Source organism: Somniosus microcephalus, chromosome 3 (genome assembly GCF_052327205.1).
Source record: "Somniosus microcephalus isolate GS21.2 chromosome 3, FLI_Smic_1.0, whole genome shotgun sequence".
NCBI classification, from domain to species: domain Eukaryota; kingdom Metazoa; phylum Chordata; class Chondrichthyes; order Squaliformes; family Somniosidae; genus Somniosus; species Somniosus microcephalus.
The window spans coordinates 306,622,723-306,644,826 of NC_140989.1; the positions used below are offsets into that span (position 1 = coordinate 306,622,723).

General features: G+C 49.9%; 1 pseudogene; it reads right to left on the minus strand.

Annotated features, from left to right (window-relative positions):
• Positions 1-21,275: 21,275 nt before the first annotated feature.
• On the minus strand, positions 21,276-21,629 carry LOC147122121 (histone H2B type 1-M-like; annotated as a pseudogene).
• Positions 21,630-22,104: the final 475 nt, after the last annotated feature.

A 22,104-nucleotide genomic window follows, 5' to 3' on the forward strand; every position in this document is an offset into this window, starting at 1 on the left:
GAGGCAAAACAGGATGAGGTTGAGTGTTGCTTTGTAGTCACGTGTCCTGATCTACTGAGATCATTGAAAGGTTTGTGCCACTGCACCCAGGTCCTCCTGATGACATCCTTGCTTGTGATTGTAATGTATGTACCTTTAAGGGGGAAACTACTTTCTACAGCTCATGTATACTGCAGTACCGGCAGTGACCACACCTGTATATAACGCTGAGTAGTAATCTGTTGTTTCAGTTGCAGTTTGAACCATGTTGAGTAAACACCTGTTGTACCGTTCTCTGCAGTCCTTTTCTTATTATTACACGGACGTAACAGTGGCGACGAGCAAGTTCGAACCTACCTGCAACTCTGCATCACCTCCCAGGGATTCGCTCCTGGAGAACAGTGGAAGAAGGTCGAGTCCAGAAGCACGGGTGTCGACCACGGGCAACCGCCCAGTCATCCAGCGGAGATTTGAGCATCGCAGGGGAGGCTGTCGAGAGCCAGGCTTGGCTTTCCAGTCACGGTGGTCCAGCGAAATGGGCTGGCAACAGGTACTGCGCAGACCCTTCCTGGACAGCGACGGGCTAGAGCCCGACCGAGCGGCACAGAAAAAGGCCGAGCAGCATCGACGGGGGAGAGAGAGAGGGCAGAGTGCACAGGGCGCAGCCGGTGTTCAGGACCGAGCGGCGTCAACGGGGGAGAGAGGTGAGAGAGAGCAGAGCGCAGCCGGTGTTCAAGGCCCGAGCAGCGTCAACGGGGGAGTGAGGCGCGCAGGAAAACGCAAGGTGCTGCCATTGCCACGAGGACCGCAGAGAGCGGCATTGGCAGCAGCGCAGGAGCAGTGCGTGAAACCCACAGGGCGTCGCCATTTGCCACGAGGACCGCCGAGAGTGGCGTTGGCAGCAGCGCAGGAGCAGTGCGTGAAACCCACAGGGCGTCGCCATTTGCCACGAGGACCGCCGAGAGTGGCGTTGGCAGCAGCGTGGGAGACGGCATTTTAAGCCGCAGCGGGGAAGAAAGGAAAGCGCGGGAGACGCCATTTTAAGCCAGTCTAACCACACCCAAAAATGCTGAAGAGTGGCAGTATCACAGCGTTCAACAATGAAGTCGAAGATTGGACGACATATGTCGAACGCATAGAAGTATACTGCAAGGCGAATGAAGTGCCAGATGACAAGAAAGCGCTGGTATTGTTGAATTCAATGGGTGCAAAAACATATGGCTTACTATGAAACCTAGTAACCCCAGAGAAGCCAGTAGAAAAGGATTTTGAAAACATAGTATCAATCCTACAGGACCACTTAAACCCCACACCGCTGCTGATAGCAGAAAGATTTAAGTTTCACAAAAGGAACCAGCATAAAGATGAAAGTAATGCTGAGTATTTAACGGAACTGCGCAAGCTATCGAAACACTGCCAGTTTGGAACGGGACTAGCAGATACTTTAAGGGACAAGTTTGTGTGTGGGCTTCAAAGTGAAGGAACCCAGAAACGGCTTCTATCAGAAAAGGATCTTACGCTGGACAAGGCTTTCAGCATTGCAGTATCACACGAAGCAGCAGCACGGGGCGCTGCAGAGATACAACGGAGACCGCAAGAATATGGCACAAATGAAATGTCATACGGAACAGTGAAGTGCTATCGCTGCGGCAGAACAACACACGACCATAATGATTGCTGGTTCAAGGACAAAGTGTGCAGACAGTGTGGAAAAGTAGGACACATAGCATGAGTCTGCAGGTCAGGAAAGAAAACCAGCAATAAGAAACCGACCAAAGGGAAGTACAAGAAGGTACATAAGATAACGGAGAATAGTTCAGACGAACAAAAGAGTGATAACGACTCCGAAAGCAGGGAACTGAGTTGTCTGAAACTACATAATGTGATCACAATGGAGGATCACCGAACCATTTGGGTCACTCTCAAGATAGCAGGAGTCCAGGTAAAGATGGAATTGGACACAGGATCAGCTCTAACAGTTATAAACCGACGGGACTACGAGCGGCTATTCTCACACATACACTTGAGAGACATAAAAATTATTTTGAAGACGTACACGGGGCAAAAAGTCTACCCCAAAGGAAAAATAAGGGTGACCGTTATATATAATGGTAAGGAAACACCAAAACTAGACCTGTATGTATTGCAAGATGGAGGACCACCATTACTGGGACGTGAATGGATCTGGAAAATACAACTGGATTGGCATTCCATACAGGCACTGACTGTGGCTGACAAAAAGGATGATGACGTCACACCTGGACTACTGTCAAAGATCCTAACTGACGCGAAAGAAGTGTTCCAGCAAGGACTCGGAACACTAAAAGGCATGACAGCGACGATTAAAATGGAAGAAAACGCAAGCCCAAAATTTTTTAAGGCCAGACCGGTACCTTATGCGATCCGCCCAGCCGTCGAAGCAGAGCTGGAGAGTCTGGAATGTTCAGGTGTACTGTCCAAGGTAGACTGGAGCGAGTGGGCTACACCCATCGTCCCTGTGATGAAAAAGTCATTGAGCAGCACGCCTGGGGAACCAAGGAAGGTTCGCATCTGTGGGGACTTTAAGGTAACAGTGAACCTGATCCTTCACACCATACAATATCCACTTCCGCGGATTGAAGATATTTTCGCCTCGCTATCTGGACAGAAACACTTCACTAAGATTGATCTGGCCCAGGCGTACCTGCAAATGGAGGTAGAAGAAGCATCAAAAAAATACCTCACAATCAACACCCATAAAGGTCTCCACCAATACAACTGGCTGGTATTCGGGGTAGCATCAGCTCCAGCTATTTGGCAGAGGGCAATGGAACAAGTCCTGCAAGGGATCCCAGGGACCCAGTGTTATTTGGACGACATCCTGGTCACGGGCGAAAATGACAGTGATCACCTTGCCAACCTGGAGCAGGTGCTCACTAGATTGCAGGAATATGGGCTCCGAGCTAACCGCCCCAAATGCGAGTTTTTTAGAAAACAGATCTCGTATTGTGGCCACGTTATCGATAAAGAGGGGTTACATAAGTCCCCAGAGAAGATTGAGGCAGTAGTCAAGGCTCCAGCACCGGAAAATGTGTCACAACTGAGGTCGTTCCTCGGGCTGGTAAACTAATACCATAAGTTCTTGCCAAATTTGTCTACAATACTACACCCACTGAACACCCTGCTGCAAACTGGGGTGCCTTGGAAGTGGAGTGACGAATGTAGACGAGCTTTCCAGAAGAGCAAAACACTAATCACATCGAAAGAGGTATTGGCCCATTACAACCCGGCATTACCAATTCGGTTGGCTTGTGATGCGTCACCCTATGGCATTGGAGCGGTGCTTGTTGTGTCTGTGTGTTGATAGAGACACTGAAGACAGGAGTTGGTTTCATAGGTGTTTACTAAACAAAGTCTGGAGGGGAACTAACTGATACAACACAATATACAGGCTTATATAGCCCGAGTGGCCATTACCGGCATTACAGTACACATGGGGCTCTTAAAGGCACATACACTACAATTCCTCCCCTTTTAGCCAACCAGTACATAATATTTTAAGTAATTATTAATTACATGTTACAAGAAAAATAATCTACACATTGCTGCAGTTAATTAATTATAAGTCAGTCTCTCTGGAGGCTTCCTGACTCGGTCCGGATAACGCCTTGGTGGTGTAGTAGTTTCTGGTGGTGTAGTAGGTTCTTTTGGCAAGGCTGATTCGGCTTGAATGCCAGTGTCGGGTTCATTGGGTTCCAGTATCACCGGATCGGAGGTAGATATGGGTATCTCTACTTCATCGTTAGGCGTATAGAGTTGTGGTGTAGGTTGTCCCTTTTCGGATGACTCTATGATTTGGTCAGCATGGCGCCTTATTATGCTTTCTCCGATGTCCACGGTATACATCAGCGGTCCTAGTCGTGTGCAGATAGTTCCAGGCTGCCATTTCTCGGTACGGTAGGCCTGGGCCAAAACTTGTTGACCTATCTGGAAGGTTCTAGTTGGCCTTTCATTCATGCCTTGAAATTGCCGGTTCTCCATGTCCCTTCTGATGTTGGGCTTGATCAAATCCAGCCGGCATCTTAGGCTTCTATTGAAGAACATCATGGCGGGAGTTTGGTTTGTAACCATATGTGTTGCATTCCTGTATGCGAACAAGAAGTTATCCACCTTGTGCTGAAGTTTTATGTCTTCATTACCCATGGCCTTTATGGCCTTCTTGAAGGTCTGGACAAACCTTTCAGCCAATCCATTGGTGGCGGGATGGTATGGGGCGGACGTGTAGTGCTTAACCCCATTGTTTTTTAAGAACTTCTTGAATTCTTCGGACACAAATTGCGGTCCATTATCAGAACGGGTCTGTTCCGGCAGCCCATTCCTGGCAAATATGGTCCTTAATACTGTGATGGTTTTTTCCGTGGTGGTGGAGGACATCTTTATTACCTCCGGCCACTTGGAGTGTGCATCAACCGCGATTAAGAACATTGAGTCCATAAATGGACCAGCAAAGTCGATGTGTACCCTTTGCCAGGGAGATGAGGGCCACTCCCATGGATGTAGAGGGGCTTGGGGTGGAGCGTTTTGGACCTTCTGGCATCCTAGGCAGCTCTTGGTCATTTCTTCGATGTCTCCATCGATACCTGGCCACCATACAAACGCCCTGGCTAGGTTCTTCATTTTCACTCCACCCAGATGCCCCTCGTGAAGCTCCTTTAGAACTTTATCCTGGAGTTTGGGTGGAATCACCACTCTGGATCCACAAATCAAGGTTCCTCGGCACACTGACAGCTGTTCTCTTCTTTGCGAGAATGCTGGCAACAGTGGTTCGCCATGTGCTGGCCATCCCTTCACTGTTAAATCGTAGACTCGTGACAGAGTTGGGTCATTTCTAGTTTCCCTTTCAATGGCAGAATTTGTTACTGGTAGACATTCGACTATGGTAGAGTGGAAAATCTCCACTGGGTCTACGGTAGGTGCTTCTTCTACCATTGGCAACGGTAGGCGTGATAACCTGTCAGCATTCCCATGCTGTTTTGATCCTTTGTATTCTATGTTGTATTGGTGTGCCCCTAGAAAAAGGGACCACCTCTGTAGCCTTTGCGCTGTCATAATGGGAACACCCTTTTTAGGGTTGAATATGGAGATGAGGGGTTGATGGTCAGTCAACAAGGTAAATTTTTGTCCGTGTAGGTAATGGTTGAATTTCTTCACTCCCCATACCAGGCTGAGTGCTTCCCTGTCGATTTGGGCATAGTTACGCTCAGCTGAGTTCAATGAGCGTGACGCAAAAGCTATCGGCCGTTCTGAGCCATCAGGGAATTTATGCGATAATACTGCTCCTACGCCATAAGGGGATGCATCGCACGCCAGTCTGATTGGCAGTGATGGGTTGTAATGAGCCAAAACTTCTTTGGACGTGATTAAGTCTTTGCATTTATGGAAGGCACGTTTACAGTCTTTGCTCCATTTCCAAATTACTCCTGTTTGTAGCAGTTCATTAAGAGGGTGTAGAAGAGTTGATAAGTTCGGTCAAAATTTATGATAGTAATTTATTAATCCCAGGAACGACCTTAATTGTGAAACATTTTCAGGTGCTGGGGCTTTTATGACCGCTTCAATTTTTTCAGGTGACTTATGCAACCCTTCCTTATTAATTATGTGGCCACAATATGATATTTGATTTTGGAAAAATTCGCACTTGGGGCGATTTGCTCGTAGGCCCCGTTCTCTCAGCCTAGTGAGCACCTGCTCCAAATTGGCAAGGTGCTCATTGTCGTTTTCTCCTGTTACAAGGATGTCGTCTAGGTAGCATTGAGTCCCCGGAATCCCTTGGAGGACTTGCTCCATAGCTCTTTGCCAGATAGCTGGAGCGGATGCTACTCCGAAAACCAGTCGATTGTACTGGTACAGACCTTTGTATGTATTTATCGTGAGATATTTTTTAGAGGCCTCTTCAACCTCCATCTGTAGATATGCCTGTGCCAAGTCAATTTTGGTGAAACGTTTCCGTCCAGATAGCGAGGCGAAAATATCTTCTATCCTCGGAAGAGGATACTGTACCGTGTGAAGGACCGGGTTTACAGTCACCTTGAAGTCTCCACAGATGCGAATTTTTCTCTGTTCTTCAGATTTATCATTATTCAATGCTTTCTTCATGACTGGAATGATGGGTGTTGCCCACTCGCTCCAATCTATTTTGGATAATACGCCTGCCTTTTCCAAATTCTCCAGCTCTGCCTCGACTGCTGGACGAATTGCGTATGGCACCGGTCTTGCCTTAAAAAACTTGGGAATTGCTGCATCTTCCACTTTTATTGAGGCGGTGATGCCTTTCAAGGTTCCTAGTTTCTCTTGAAACACTTCTTTGGCGTTGGCCAAGATGTCTTTTAATCGTTCAGGTATGACGTTATCATCGTTTTTTTTTTTCTTACTGGTCACCGTCAGTGCCTGAATGGAGTGCCAGTCTAAACATATTTTCCTGATCCATTCACGTCCCAACAGCGGTGGACCACCATCTTGCAGAATGTATAAATACAACTTTTGTATTTCCTTGCCGTTGTATACAACAGGCACCTTTATTTTTCCTTTGGGGTATACTTTCTGCCCCGTATATGTTTTCAAGATAATGGATGTGTTTTTTAAAGGTATATGCGGAAATAGCCGCTCGTAATCCCGTCGATTTATGACGGTCAGAGCTGATCCTGTATCTAGCTCCATTTTAACTGGGGACCCTGCTATCGTGAGGGTAACCCAAATGGTCTGGTAATCATCTTTGGCAATTACATTATGTAATTTGAGACAGCTTAGTCTCTTGTTTTCGGAGTCGCTATCGCTCTTCTGGTCTTCGGAGCTACTGTCTGTCATCATTTGTACCTTTCTGTAGTTTTCTTTATTGATTTTTTTTTCCTGTCTGTGGATTTTTTTTGTCCAGATCGGCATACCCGTGCAATGTGTCCAATCTTTCCGCATTGCCTGCATGCTTTGTCCTTGAACCAGCAGTCCCTCTGGTCATGGGTGGATCTGCCGCAGCGATAACATCTCTCGAAACCCTGTGTCATTTCATGGGTGCCGAAGTCCTGTGTCTTTTGTTGTATCTCTGCAGCTCCTCTTGCGGCTGATTCGTATGATACAGCCATACCGAAAGCCTTGTCCAGTGTTAAATCTTTTTCAGAAAGCAGCCTTTTCTGTGTTCCTTCACTTAAGAGACCGCAGACGAATTTGTCTCGAAGATAATCTGCTAGTCCTGCCCCGAATTGGCAGTGTTTTGTTAGCTTTCTTAATTCGGTGAGGTAATCAGCGTTACTTTCATTCTTGTGTTGATTTCTCTTGAAGAATTTGAATCATTCCGCTATCAGCAGCGGTGTTGGGTTTAAGTGCTCCTGTAGGGTATCAACAATTTCTTTAAAATTCTTGTCCTTTGGTTTGGCTGGAGTGATTAAATTTCGTAACAGCCCGTATGTCTTTGCGCCCATTAGATTTAGCAGTACTGAAGCTTTTTTTCCATCTTCTATTCCATTTGCAGTGCAATATACCTCCACTCTTTCCACATATGTGGTCCAATCCTCTATCTCGTTATCAAAAGCATCAATATCGCCAGAGTTAGGCATCCTAGAAATAAAATGGCGCTTCCCGCGCTTCCCCGCCGCTGCTGCCGATGACAACGCTGTTTCCCGCGGTTTCCGTTCTTTTTATTTATCTATTTACAGTTGGAGACTCGTTCCCGCCAGACTCTCTCTCTAGGTCTGAACGCCGACCTGCTTGCAGCACCGGCCGTCTCCCGAGTGCTCCCCCCCCGTCTGTCACTGCCTGCCTCCGCCTTCGCTGCCTGGCCCAGCCGTAGAGCCAGCCGCTGGAGCCCCAGCCCGACGCCCAGGAAGGATTATTACAGTACCTGCCACCAGCTTGGCTAGCTGGTGAAACCACAGCTTTCTCTTTTTCTTGATTTTTCTTCAACTTTGGACGCCAGAGGAATCGATGTCCTTGAGGTGCTGCCGAATTGCAGGTAAGTCCGTTTCCAATTCGTCGCCACTGTTGTGTTGATAGAGACACTGAAGACAGGAGTTGGTTTCATAGGTGTTTACTAAACAAAGTCTGGAGGGGAACTAACGGATACAACACAATATACAGGCTTATATAGCCCGAGTGGCCATTACCGTGCATTACAGTACACATGGGGCTCTTAAAGGCACATACACTACAGTGCTGTCGCACAAATTCTCGGACGGCTCAGAGAGGCCAATAGCCTTTGCGTCACGATCACTAACCTCAGCCGAGCGTAACTACGCCCAGATTGACAGGGAGGCACTCAGCCTAGTGTGGGGAGTGAAAAAGTTCAATCACTATCTGCACGGGCAGAAATTCACCTTGCTGACTGATCACCAGCCTCTTGTCTCCATTTTTAAACCGAAGAAGGGCGTTCCGGTGATGACTGCGCAACGACTACAAAGATGGTCACTTTTTCTAGGGGCGCACCACTATGAGATTGAATATAAGGGCACGAAACAGCATGGAAATGCTGATGGGCTATTACGCCTGCCACTGCCTACTGCGGAGGAAGCAACAGCAGTGGATCCTGTCGAAATATTCCATTCGACTATAGTTGAATACCTACCGGTAACTAACGCTTGTATCGAAAAGGAAACCCGAAATGACCCGACACTGTCTCAGGTATATGATTTGATGGTGAAGGGATGGCCAGCATATGGCGACTCACTGTTGCCAGCATTCTCGACAAGGAGAGAACAGCTGTCAGTGTGCTGGGGGACCTTGATGTGTGGGTCCCGAGTGGTAATTCCACCCAAGTTAAGGGAGAGAGTGCTCAATGAGCTTCATGAGGGTCATCTGGGAGGGATAAAAATGAAAAGCCTAGCCAGGGCTTATGTGTGGTGGCCGGGAATCGATAAACAAATCAAGGACCTGACCAAGAGCTGCTCAGGATGCCAGAAAGTCCAAAATGCACCACCACAGGCCCCTCTACACCCATGGGAGTGGCCCTCATCTCCATGGCAACGGGTGCATATTGATTTTGCTGGTCCATTCATGGACTCAATGTTTTTAATAGCCATGGATGCGCACTCGAAATGGCCTGAGGTCATCAAAATTTCCTCCACCACCACGGAGAAAACTATTGCAGTCCTACGGACCATTTTTGCCAGGAATGGCTTGCCAGAACAGATTTGCTCCGACAACGGACCACAGTTTGTGTCCGAAGTGTTCCGGAGGTTCTTGAAAAAGAATGGGGTAAGGCATTACACATCCGCCCCGTATCATCCAGCCACAAATGGATTGGCTGAGAGGTTCGTACAAACCTTTAAGAAGGCAATTAAGGCTATGTACAATGACGACATTCTGCTGCAGCACAAGGTGGACAATTTCCTGTTTGCCTACCGGAATGCGACACATGCAGTCACCAACCAGGCCCCAGCCATGATGTTCTTTAACCGAAGGTTAAGATCTCGCCTGGATTTGCTCAGACCAAATGTACGAAGAGATGTTGAGAGTAAGCAATTCCAGCACATCCATGAGAAGCCAACAAGGAGCTTCAATGTAGGGCAACCAGTCTTGGCCCGCGACTACCAAACAGAAAAATGGCAGCCAGGAACGATATGCACACGGCAGGGCCCACTAATGTACACAGTGGACGTTGGGGAGAGCATCGTGAGACACCATGCTGACCAGATCCTAGAGTCACAGGAACAAGTCAACCCCATGCCTCGCCCATACGTACCTGGTGATGAACCCGACGTACAGGTAGCATCTACCCCAGAAACAGTAGCATCGGAAGCTGATGAACCAACCGACGACAGGGGGCCAGAATCGCCTCCGCACCAAGAGCAAGACACTCGGGAAAGGCACTATCCAGAAAGGATCAGGAAGCCTCCCCAAAGACTGAATATATAAATAGACTATTTTCAGCTAATGTTGCATGTTAAAAGTGTTAATTGTAATTAGTTTGATATTTAATTGTTAAATGAGTGTTATGGTACTGTTAATCTAAAAGGGGAGGAATTGTAATGTATGTACCTTTCAGGGGGGAACTACTTTCTACAGCTCATGTATACTGTAGTACCGGCAGTGACCACACCTGTATATAATGCTGAGTAGTAATTTGTTGTTTCAGTTGCAGTTTGAACCACGTTGAGTAAACACCTGTTGTACCGTTCTCTGCAGTCCTTTTCTTATTATTACACGGATGTAACAGTGATCCCCTCTGCAATGTGCAACCAGGCTGTCTTGGTCTCCTGGGGAGGTCTCTTCCGCCCATCGGAAGTGAAGAGGACCTCCCTGTATGCTGTGACTCCCTCCATAAGCATTTGGAGGGAGTCATGGGAGAGCCTGGGTGCAGTCCTGCACCTGTGTGCAGTGATTGTCAGCATTTGCAGCACTTCAGTGTTGTAGAACACTTACAGCACAAACATCAAAAGGTGGCCATGGTCCCTTTAGTGAAACCGGCTCAAGATGTGTCATGAATGACGTCACCAGACCCGCTTCATCTAATTGGGCTGGGAAATGTGCTGGGCGGGCTTAACAAGCCCGATTGAGGTAAATTCATTTTAGGCAGCGGGATGGAGCCAGCAGCGGGACCCCAACACCAGCCGCACCAGACCCGCCGAGGTGAGCAAAATCTCAGCCAATGTCATTGAAGCTCTTCTTGGTGCTTTAATGTTGCAGTAATCTCCTAGGCTTTCACAGTCTCCAGGGTGTCCTGCAGGTTGCGTGAAACCTTCCACAATGTGTTGCAGATAGAGGCACCTGTCCATCATCTGAATTTTATGCATGGAAACCAAGATCAATGCTTCTGAATTGTAGATTTTTTGAAGACTGGGCCCCTGAGATCTGGGTCTCTAGGTTCCTCAGCTGAAGGTGGTCGTTTCTTATCCCTCCATGAAGGAACGGCTCTCTCCCTCTTCCATTCTGGGGTCCTCGTTCTCACTAGTGCTCAGTGACTCACCCAGTGACAACCTTTCTGACTATCTAATTCCTCATGAGTGGGTGTCTCTGTACTGATGCTTGCACAGGTAAAATGCCATGGTAGAGTTGATGAGAACATGGTAGCAACTGTTTCTCCGAAAGTGCCAGGGAGGCCATCTGAGTGCCTGGCCTCGTCCTCCAAGATACCAACAATGATGTGAAAGCAGAATTGCTTGTTTAGCTGCGCACACAGTGACATATCTCCATGAAGAAATAGCAGGTGAGTGTAAAGGCACTGCAATACTCTGAGAAAGCACATAAAGTTGAAACATATATAATTGTACCTTGCCCAGCCTTTACCAACCTTCCCTTGTCTGCTCACCTCCAACCTCACCTTCTCCTAAAGGCTCTCCTGTCCATCTGCTTATTAAGTTTAACACATCCTCTTGCTACATAATCAGGGTCTTCAGTGATGGTGGTGCTCCCTTGGTTGTCATTCTGTGGTGTTGGTTACACACCATTTTTTCCTTTGGAGAGAAAGAACACAATACTGCAGGCCTGTGAGTGTCATGGAGATTGCCCACATAGTCCTCAATTTGGTGGGTTAGCAGCTGTAACATTGGCAGGTGTTGCAGGCCTGAGAATCTGGGCCTTTGACTTTGAATCTAGCCATTACTGGTACAATGAAAACTTTCTTTCTCTTAAGACTGCTATGAAATGCTAAATAAAAGGAACCTGAACAATCGCAGCCAAGTATTCAGCTGGCAGTGAGAGCGCAGCTCAAAATTAACCTTTAAATTAAGTTAATTGTTACGTTCTCACCAATCTTATTCAGAAGGATAGTGAATATGGAAAATAGGGAAAGGCGTACTAATGCAATGCCTGCTTTTCTGAAGAGAAGTTCTGCATTACTCATGACTTCTGCTGTATCTGATGTAACAGTTCTTGATGTACCAGCCTTCCATTCTGTTGTCTCCAAGCTTAACAAAATAGGAAAAAAACCTAAAGACTAAAGCTTTTGTCCACCATCATAAAATAACATTTGGAAAACAAAAACTAAAATAATTCCAAGTAAAAAATATGAATTAAAGATTGACTGAAATTGTTTTTGAACAGCCTCTGCTCTATGTTTTTGGCAAGGAGAAGTTACATCTTGTTCTTTGGATTCTGAAACATGTTGATCTCAGTATGAATATAATGCCATTTCAGTTCAAATGCCAACAAAATTAAATACTTCTGCCAAGATCTGGCACAAAAATTGCTAGACTATTTGTGAAACAAGACAACTTTTTATAACCGAGCAGGCATCAGATCAAAACCAGCAGGCTCTGTGTGTTTAGATAAGGTAGAAGTTTAAGTGCTGTATTGAATGGGAGTATACAAATTATGCAGCTCATTTCCCATGTTTATTTTGCAAAAAAATACCATAGTCCAAAGCTATTCAGGAGAGTATAGTGATATGATGCAGCACTTCCACTTTTCAGCTTATTTCTTCTTAAACAATGATGGTTTGAGGTGGATTCAAAGGTGTTTTCCCTCATTAAATAATGTCACTGTAGAAGGATAAGGTTTGAAATAACTACCTAGATTGAGCTATCATTGAATGGATAACTTGATACTTGAGAATAGTACAATCTTTGGCATCAGCGGTAAATTATACTAAATTTTGGTGTGGGGGTATAATGTAAGTAATAGAAGTTGTCATATTTCCTCCGCTGAGCTAAGTACAATAATATAACTCTTATTCCTTATACTATACTAGCTGGAGTGCCCGGCGGTGCCGAGGCTTTTTCGAGGGCATGTTGTTGTTGGAAGAGAGAGAGAGAGAGCGACTGGGGGGGGGGGGAGAAGAGAGAGAGAGAGCGCGACTGGGGGGGAAGAGAGAAAGCGACTGGGGGGAAGAGAGAGAGCGGGTGGGGGGAAGAGAGCGGGGGGGAAAGGGAGGGCGGGGGGAAGGAGGGCGGGGGGGAAGGGGCGGGGGGAAGGGAGGGGGGAAAGGGAGGGGGGAAAGGGGCGGGGGGAAGGGGCGGGGGGGAAGGGAGGGGGTAAGGGAGGGGGGGAAGGGGGGGTGGGGGGGAGAAGGGGGGGCGGGGGGGAAGGGGGGGCGGGGGGGAAGGGGAAGGGGGGCGGGGGGGAAGGGGGGGCGGTGAGGGGAAGGGGGGGGCGGGGGTGGGGGGGGAAGGGGGGGGCGGAAAGGGGGGGCGGGGGGGGAAGGGGCAGGGGGGCCCAGGTTGAGAGCCCCGCTCTCCAAGCCCCGCCCCCCCCGGCCGAGAGCCCCGCTCTCCGAGCCCCGCCCCCCCCCCCCCCGGCCGAGCCCGATTGCGGCTCTGAGAGACGGCCGGCGGCCTCCCCCCGCCTCCCCCCGGCCGAGCCCGATTGCGGCTCTGAGAGACGGCCGGCGGCCGAGCCCCGCCCCCCCCGCCGAGCCCGATTGCGGCTCTGAGAGACGGCCGGCGGCCGAGCCCCGCCCCCCCCCACCGAGCGCGGAACAGAGACGCCGCATCTCTCCTGCTGCGCGCGCGCCCTGACCCTCATGGCTGACGCCGTTGCCCTGGGTAACGTGACACGGCGGGGGGGGCGGCGGGTGAGGAGCTTAGCAGAAGCACAATCACCTAGCTCGGGCCTGGCTGGGCAAGAAAGGCGCAGGCTTTGAGGCCTAAGAAAAAAACGGGGAAAGGTAGGAAAAAGAATGTTCAGGTTAGGTTTACAAATGAGTGATTTTTTTAAAAACAATTTAATAAATTCAATTTTATTTTGGTGGAAATGTATATTTGAAAAGAAAGACGCAGAAAGCAGGAAAAAGAATGGAAGCAAGATGGCGGCGACTCACCTCGGTTCAGGACGATAAGGCCCGCCCACACATGCACCGATTGGTCGACCATCAGGTCACCAAAGCGTAGGATTGGTCAATCGTCCCATCACTCGACCGTAGGAGGGCCCGGCCGCACGCGGCAGCAAGCCGCCGTACGATTGGTCGACCTCGAGGTCACTCTGTCGCTAATTAGCGGATAATGAGATGCTAATGAGTGGAATGTTGAAGGTTTTTGGGATACCGCGGGCGCGATTTTAGCCCGGCCGAAACGTAAATACGCTTAAAACCGTCTCGGAAGCGTAAGCTTTCTTTGGAGGTAACGCGCGCGTAGGTACGCCCTGTAACTTTCGAGCACATAGCCCGCCAGGCGCACACGCGATGACAGACAGAATGACAGAATGACAGACAGAATGACAGAATGACAGACAGACCGAGGCTTTTTCGAGGGCATGTTGTTGTTGGAAGAGAGAGAGAGAGCGACTGGGGGGGGGGGGAGAGAGAGAGAGCGCGACTGGGGGGGAAGAGAGAGAGCGACTGGGGGGTAGAGTGAGAGCGACTGGGGGGAAGAGAGAGAGCGACTGGGGGGAAGAGAGAAAGCGACTGGGGGGAAGAGAGAGAGCGACTGGGGGGAAGAGAGAGAGCGACTGGGGGGAAGAGAGAGAGCGGGTGGGGGGAAGAGAGCGGGGGGGGAAAGGGAGGGGGGAAAGGGGCGGGGGGAAGGGAGGTGGGGAAGGGAGGGGGGAAGGGAGGGGGGGAAGGGGCGGGGGGGAAGGGGGGAAGGGGCGGGGGGGAGAAGGGGGGGAAGGGGGGGCGGGAAGGGGAAGGGGGGGTGGGGGGAAGGGGGGGGCGTGGGGGGAAGTGGGGGGCGGCGGGGGGGGCGGGAAGGGGAAGGGGGGGCGGGGGCGGGCGGAAGGGGGGGGCCCAGGCCGAGAGCCCCGCTCTCCGAGCCCCGCCCCACCCGGCCGAGAGCCCCGCTCTCCGAGCCCCGCCCCCCCCCGGCCGAGCCCGATTGCGGCTCTGAGAGACGGCCGGCGGCCGAGCCATGCCCCCCCCCCCCGGCCGAGGCCGATTGCGGCTCTGAGAGACGGCCGGCGGCCGAGCCCCGCCTCCCCCGCCGAGCCCGATTGCGGCTCTGAGAGACGGCCGGCGGCCGAGCCCTGCCTCCCCCCCCCCGCCGAGCGCGGAACAGAGACGCCGCGTCTCACCTGCTCCTGCTGCGCGCGCACCCTGACCCTCGTGGCTGACGCCGTTGCCCTGGGTAACGTGACACGGCGGGGGGGGCGGTGAGGAGCTTAGCAGAAGCGCAATCACCTAGCTCGGGCCTGGCTGGGCAAGAAAGGCGCAGGCTTTGAGGCCTAAGAAAAAAACGGGCAAAGGTAGGAAAAAGAATGTTCAGGTTAGATAAAATATTTACAAATGAGTGATTTATTTTAAAAGAATTTAATAAATTGAATTTTATTTTGCTGGAAATGTATATTTGAAAAGAAAGACGCAGAAAGCAGGAAAAAGAATGGAAGCAAGATGGCGGCGAATCACCTCGGTTCAGAACGATAAGGCCCGCCCACACACGCACCAATTGGTCGACCGTCAGGTCACCAAAGCGTAGGATTGGTCAATCGTCCCGTCACTCGACCGTAGGAGGGCCCGGCCGCACGCGGCAGCAAGCCGCCGTACGATTGGTCGACCTCGAGGTCACTCTGTCGCTAATGAGCGGATAATGAGATGCTAATGAGCGGAACGTTGAAGGTTTTTGGGATACCGCGGGCGCGATTTTAGCCCGGCCGAAATGTAAATACGCTTAAAACCGTCTCGGAAGCGTAAGCTTTCTTTGGAGGTAACGCGCGCGTAGGTACGCCCTGTAACTTTCGAGCGCATAGCCCGACAGACGCACACGCGATGACAGACAGAATGACAGAATGACAGAATGACAGACAGAATGACAGAATGACAGACAGATGTACCGATTTATATATATAGACTAGCTGAAGTGCCCGGCGGTGCCGAGGCTTTTTCGAGGGCATGTTGTTGTTGGAAGAGAGAGAGAGAGAGCGACTGGGCGGGGGAGGGGAGAAGAGAGAGAGAGAGCGTGACTGGGGGGGAAGAGAGAGAGCAACTGGGGGGTAGAGAGAGAGCGACTGGGGGGAAGAGAGATAGCGACTGGGGGGAAGAGAAAGAGCGGGTGGGGGGCAGAGAGCGGGGGGGAAGGGAAGGCGGGGGGGCAAGGGGCGGGGGGGAAGGGAGGGGGGGAAGGGAGGGCGGGGGTAAGGGAGGAAGGGGCGGGGGGAAGGGAGGGGGGAAGGTGCGGGGGGAAGGGAGGGGGGGAAGGGAGGGGGGGAAGGGGAGGGGGGAAGGGAGGGGGGGAAGGGGCGGGGGGGAAGGGGGGTGGGGCGGGGGGGGAAGGGGGGGTGGGGCGGGGGGGAAGGGGGGGCGGGGGGGAAGGGTGCGGGTGGGGGGGAAGGGGGGGCGGGGCGGGGGGGAAGGGGGGCGGGGGAAGGGGGGGTGGGAAGGGGGGGCGGGGGCGGGAAGGGGAGTGCGGGGGGGGCCCAGGCCGAGAGCCCCGCTCTCCGAGCCCCGCCCCCCCCCGGCCGAGAGCCCCGCCCCCCCCCCGGCCGAGCCCGATTGCGGCTCTGAGAGACGGCCGGCGGCCGAGCCCCGCCCCCCCCCGGCCGAGCCTGATTGCGGCTCTGAGAGACGGCCGGCGGCCGAGCCACGCACCCACCCCCGGCCGAGGCCGATTGCGGCTCTGAGAGACGGCCGGCGGCCGAGCCCCGCCCCCCCCCGCCGCCGAGCCCGATTGCGGCTCTGAGAGACGGCCAGCGGCCGAGCCCCGCCCCCCCCGCCGAGCGCGGAACAGAGATGCCGCGTCTCACCTGCTCCTGCTGCGCGCGCACCCTGACCCTCGTGGCTGACGCCGTTGCCCTGGGTAACGTGACACGGCAGCGGGTGGGGGGGCGGGTGAGGAGCTTAGCAGAAGCGCAATCACCTAGCTCGGGCCTGGCTGGGCAAGAAAGGCGCAGGCTTTGAGGCCTAAGAAAAAAATTGGGAAAGGTAGGAAAACGAATGTTCAGGTTAGGTTTACAAATGAGTGATTTTTTTAAAAACAATTTAACAAATTCAATTTTATTTTGGTGGAAATGTATATTTGAAAAGAAAGACGCAGAAAGCAGGAAAAAGAATGGAAGCAAGATGGCGGCGACTCACCTCGGTTCAGAACGATAAGGCCCGCCCACACACGCACCAATTGGTCGACCGTCAGGTCACCAAAGCGTAGGATTGGTCAATCGTCCCGTCACTCGACCGTAGGAGGGCCCGGCCGCACGCGGCAGCAAGCCGCCGTACGATTGGTCGACCTCGAGGTCACTCTGTCGCTAATGAGCGGATAATGAGATGCTAATGAGCGGAATGTTGAAGGTTTTTGGGATACCGCGGGCACGATTTTAGCCCGGCCGAAACGTAAATACGCTTAAAACCGTCTCGGAAGCGTAAGCTTTCTTTGGAGGTAACGCGCGCGTCGGTACGCCCTGTAACTTTCGAGCGCATAGCCCGCCAGACGCACACGCGATGACAGACAGAATGACAGAATGACAGACAGAATGACAGAATGACAGAATGACAGACAGAAGTACCGATTTATTTATATATATAGATAAGCAGCTCTAAAGTTCACAACCTGAATAAATGGACACTGAAACTTTCAAAACACTCAATGCATAAATATAATGAACAGTAATACATTGATGTCAACTAGTAGAATATTTGACCCACAAAAAAACTAAGATGTGATATTTAACTGAGAACATTCTTCAGTTTATATTGTCAATGGAGGGTCCATGACTTGCTCAGTTGCCAAAGGAACCACTCAGTTTTTTCCCTCCATGTAATGTGAGTTAAGCCATTATGTTTGACATTTTAGAGCACACAAACATTTGATTATGGTAATCAGGGTTGACCGCCATTATTCTAGCAAGATGGTCTAATACTTATGGATATTTCGTGATAACCCTAAGTTTAATAGGAGACCAGAGAGACATAGTCAGATGAAGAGAAGCACAAAAGCCAATGGTGATATTGAGGAAATGACCTCGATAACTCACTGGGTTTATTACAAATGCAGTTCCCCCTCCCATTATCTCTCTTCAAGTAAAGGCAGTAACTTATGTTGAGGTATGGTTCAGTGTGTAGCAATCCTTCAATTGCTCACATAAATGTTTGTTCTTCATGGACAGTGAGTGCTTGCCTGCTGCTTGACCAGGGGACGACCTTTGCTCATCCTGATTCTATTCTCACCTATCAGCATTATGTGTAGAACACTAGATGGATAGTCATTAGGGGTGAGAACCCTGAAAGTTTTTCCACTCCATGGATGCTTAGGCCAATTGACGCACTGTCCCTCCACTTCTATCCTGGTTGGGATCAGCTAATTCAACACAGATCATGAAATAAACCTGGGCTTTCCTAATGTGTTTGGTTTAGTGCTGCACCACATTGCGCATTGGTGATGGTGCTTGGTGCAATAGTTATTAATAAAAGTATTTCTCTGTCAGAATACGTTACATATATAAATACTTGACTATTAAAAGGTTCTATAAAATGGAATTTGTATCAGAAATATAGTCATTTAATGGCTAAAATTCATTGGCTGGCCAATAATATGCAGTGAATAGGCTGAAGAGTTTACAACAACAATAATATGCATTTATATAGCACCTTTAATTAAGTAAAACATCCCAAGATGCTTTACAGCAGCATAATCAAAAAAAATTTGATACCAAGGTACATAAGGAGATATTAGGATAGGTGCCCAAAAGCTTGGCCAAAGAGAGAGGTTTTAAGGAGCATCTTAAAGGAGGAAAGAGAGGTAGAGACACAAAATGGTTTAGGGAGGGAATTCCAGAGCTCAGGGCCTAGGCAGCTGAAGCCTCAGCCACTAATGGTGGAATGAAGAAAATTGGGGAATCAACAATTGGAGGAGCACAGGGATCTCGGAGGGTTGTAGAGCCGGAGAAGGTTACAGGTGATTACTCGAGTTATATTCACCCAAGGTCAGGTCTAACTTGCTCTACAGACAGAGAAAAATAATCACCCATCTTCTGGTGGCAAAGCTTTTCAAGCTGTAGCAGGACCAATCATTTATGGGGTGTACAGGGGAAATTACAGTGTAAAAGACCCTAATTTTCTCAGTATCCCCAAGGAATGGGAGGTCTGATGGAGTTGAGGATTCTGTATTTTTGCATGCTTCCTCCCACATATTAAATCTTACTATTTATACGAATGTCATTATTCATTGTCTGATTCTGTGGGGGCGATTTTGTGAATGGGGGCGCGTTGGAGGCGGGACTGATGCTTGTCGGGTCGATAACCCGCCACCATCGATTTGTGGCCAACCCATGCTATTTTCCCTCAATTGACCTTGTTAAACCCGTCCAACAGGCTTAACAGGCCAATTAAGGAAAAGCCGGTTGCAGAGAACGTCAATGTATGATGTTTCATCTGTCAAATATTTTTGACAGATGAATTGTCATCATTTGACAGCTCTGTGAAGCTGTCAAACAGTGACATTCTCTGCAGTTTGATGAGGTCTTGCATACAAGACCTCATCAACCTTCTTTCTTTTACAGAAATGAGATGGTTGTTGCATCTGAGAATGCAACGGCCATCTCTCATCTGCAGCATGGAGGTCCGAGACTCTCCGCATACAAACCGACTGAAAGAAGAAACAAAGGTAAGCACACTTTTAAAAACACTTAGGACTTACCTCAGATACTCACCTCTACACTCTTGCACCCATCACTTACCTTCACACCACACTTTTGCATCTCCCTGACCCCGTAGGCCCAGTACTCGCCTCGCTGAGCTGGCGGGTTTTGGTGCCGTCGGGAAGCCTCCACTTGAGGGCAAAAAGGGGATAATCCTATTTTCTGCCTGTTAACTACCTGTTAACAGGCAGTTAATAGACTTTAATCCCTTCCCGCCTCCAAGGAGATGGGACCCGGCGCGGAACAGCTACCCGCCTCCTGGGAAGATGGCATGGAGGCGGGTTGGGGGCAGGTTGGGCACCCGCCCCCAAATTCTACCATTTTCCCGGCAGTCCCGCCTCCAAACCCGCCTCCCCAGGGCTGGCAAAATCGCCCCCTTTGCGTTCTTGAACAAATTTCTGTGCACCTTTGGAAGTGTCTTATTTAGTTACAGTGAATGATGAGACATAAAAGTACCCCCCGTAATGGTCATGAGTGTGAAAGGAATAGCTTGGTCATTGTAGGGATGCTTTATGGTGCTGGTGTGGGGTGGTGCCAACTTGGTGCAGCATTGTGGCAGCCATGTAAGTGTACTGTGTAAAGTTAAGTAAATCTGGCCATGGTGAGGTTATCCCTGGCCTCCCGGGCAGTAATGTGCTCGGGTGCTGATGCCCTCTGTCCTGTGCAGCATCAGTTGATTGGGGAGGAGGTTGGTGTTGTTGTTGGTGCTGCTGGTGTGCCTGGTGTTGCTGGTGTTGGGGCTGATTGTGGTCAGATTCTGGGGACCAAGGTGAGAGAGTATAAACGGTACCCATGCTGATGGAATAGATGGCAGGTGACATTGAGATGACAGAATCAATCTGTCAGTGGTGAGAGCGGTTGTTCCAATGAGGTGACACTGGATGGAGAGTTTGCTCCAAACATTTGCAGTCTACATAAAGCTTAATCTGTCTTCCAAATGGAGTAAGCAATAGCTTCTGCGCTTGGAAAGTGAACAGCTGTGAGGTTTGAATTTTTATAGTACATTTCAAGCTGTCAACTAATCAGCTGATTCAATGGCCATTCAACTCCCGCCTCAGGTTAACAGAAGTGATACCCGAGCAACATGGACCCCATGGGCGAGCAGTTAAAGTTATAAGGTAAAGTTAAAATCATTATTACGGGTCTGTAAACAAGCCATTAATTGCTTTAATTGGGTCGCCTGCCTCTGTGGGTCGGGTCCGATTCAAGATCACAAACGTACCATTGGGAAAGGTGTGTTGCGGCAGGATGACAGCAGGTTCCTGACGTGCTGTCAAAAAAATCAAATTTCCCACCCGACCCGCCACCGATCCCACCCGCTGACCCCCCAGCAAATTCCGGCCATTGTTTCTGAAGTGACAGCTATTGTTGCTCCAATAGATGCTTTGAACAGGACACTTTCACATGGCTTCTACGACCTGATTGTAACTATTCATTCTGTGATGACACCAACCAGTAGCACCTGAGAATCTGTGCTCAGCTCTAGTAGACCGCAAGGCATGGCTGCAGCTTTCGCTGTCTCTCTGGAGAGTGCAATGAAGCTGCTTCCATAATACTCCCTCCAATGCCTTCACATGAGGGATCTTCAGACATGGGCCAGGCACCCCTTGCTACTGGAAGAGCCAAGCTGCCAGAAACTGGTACCTCTGGGACAGCAGCAACCCTGAGATGAGAGTCAGCTCAGGTTTCTAAGGCTCCTGAGAAACTACCCCAGCCGCCACTCAACCTTGTCACACTCAGTGAACACTTCGTAGGAGCAGTAAATTAGTACTATTGTAATCAGTTAGCTGAAACAAAGGATAGTCACGGTGTTTGTCTTGTTGGTCCATTGTGAAGCTTTACTTGGAGCTGGTGTACTTGGTCACCACCTTTGTCCCTTCAGACACGGCGTGCTTGGCCAGTTCCTCGGGCAACAGCAAGCGCACGCCAGTCTGGATCTCTCAGGAACTGATGGTGTGCCACTTGTTGTAATGGGCCAGGCGGGAAGCCTCACCCGCGATGCGCTCAAAAATATCATTCACAAAGGAGTTCATGATGCTCATGGCCTTGGAGGAGATGTCGGTGTCGGGGTGAACCTGCTTCATAACTTTCCTTCCTTGACTTTTTCTCTTCTTGCCGTTCTTTGTTGGCACTTTATTCAGCGATTTCTTGGCGCCCTTCTTCGGAGCTGGTTTCTTCACACCCTCAGGCATCTTCAAACTCAACGTCAGACACAAAAATTGCAGAAAGGGAAAATTGATTTTCTTAGCATTTTTTGGTGATTGTTGTTGTTTAAAGACAATTAAGTAAATTTTTGTGTCAGCTTTCAACTTTTGGGAGTTGGTTGATGGCAGGGGAAATATAGACTTCTGTCTTATGAAGGTCTTTGCAGAAGTCTTGAAAAGTGAGGGACTTTGTGAAGGTATGTGGGCAGAGAACGGGCAGGTGTGAAATGACTTTATTTGGTGAGTCAACCATTATTTATTGGAAGTTCTGGTCTGTCAACAATGTTTCCACTAAGCGCACAGCCGCGCAGTAATGGGAAAGGTCCCGCGCAGGCCACTCACCGGTGTTTCCATTGTAAGTACCGCACGTGCACAGAAATTTAAAGGGACCACGCAGTAAAAGAAACAGGCCACGCAGAAGGAAGCACAGCTTACAGAGAACATTGTCTGTTAATTGTGCTTT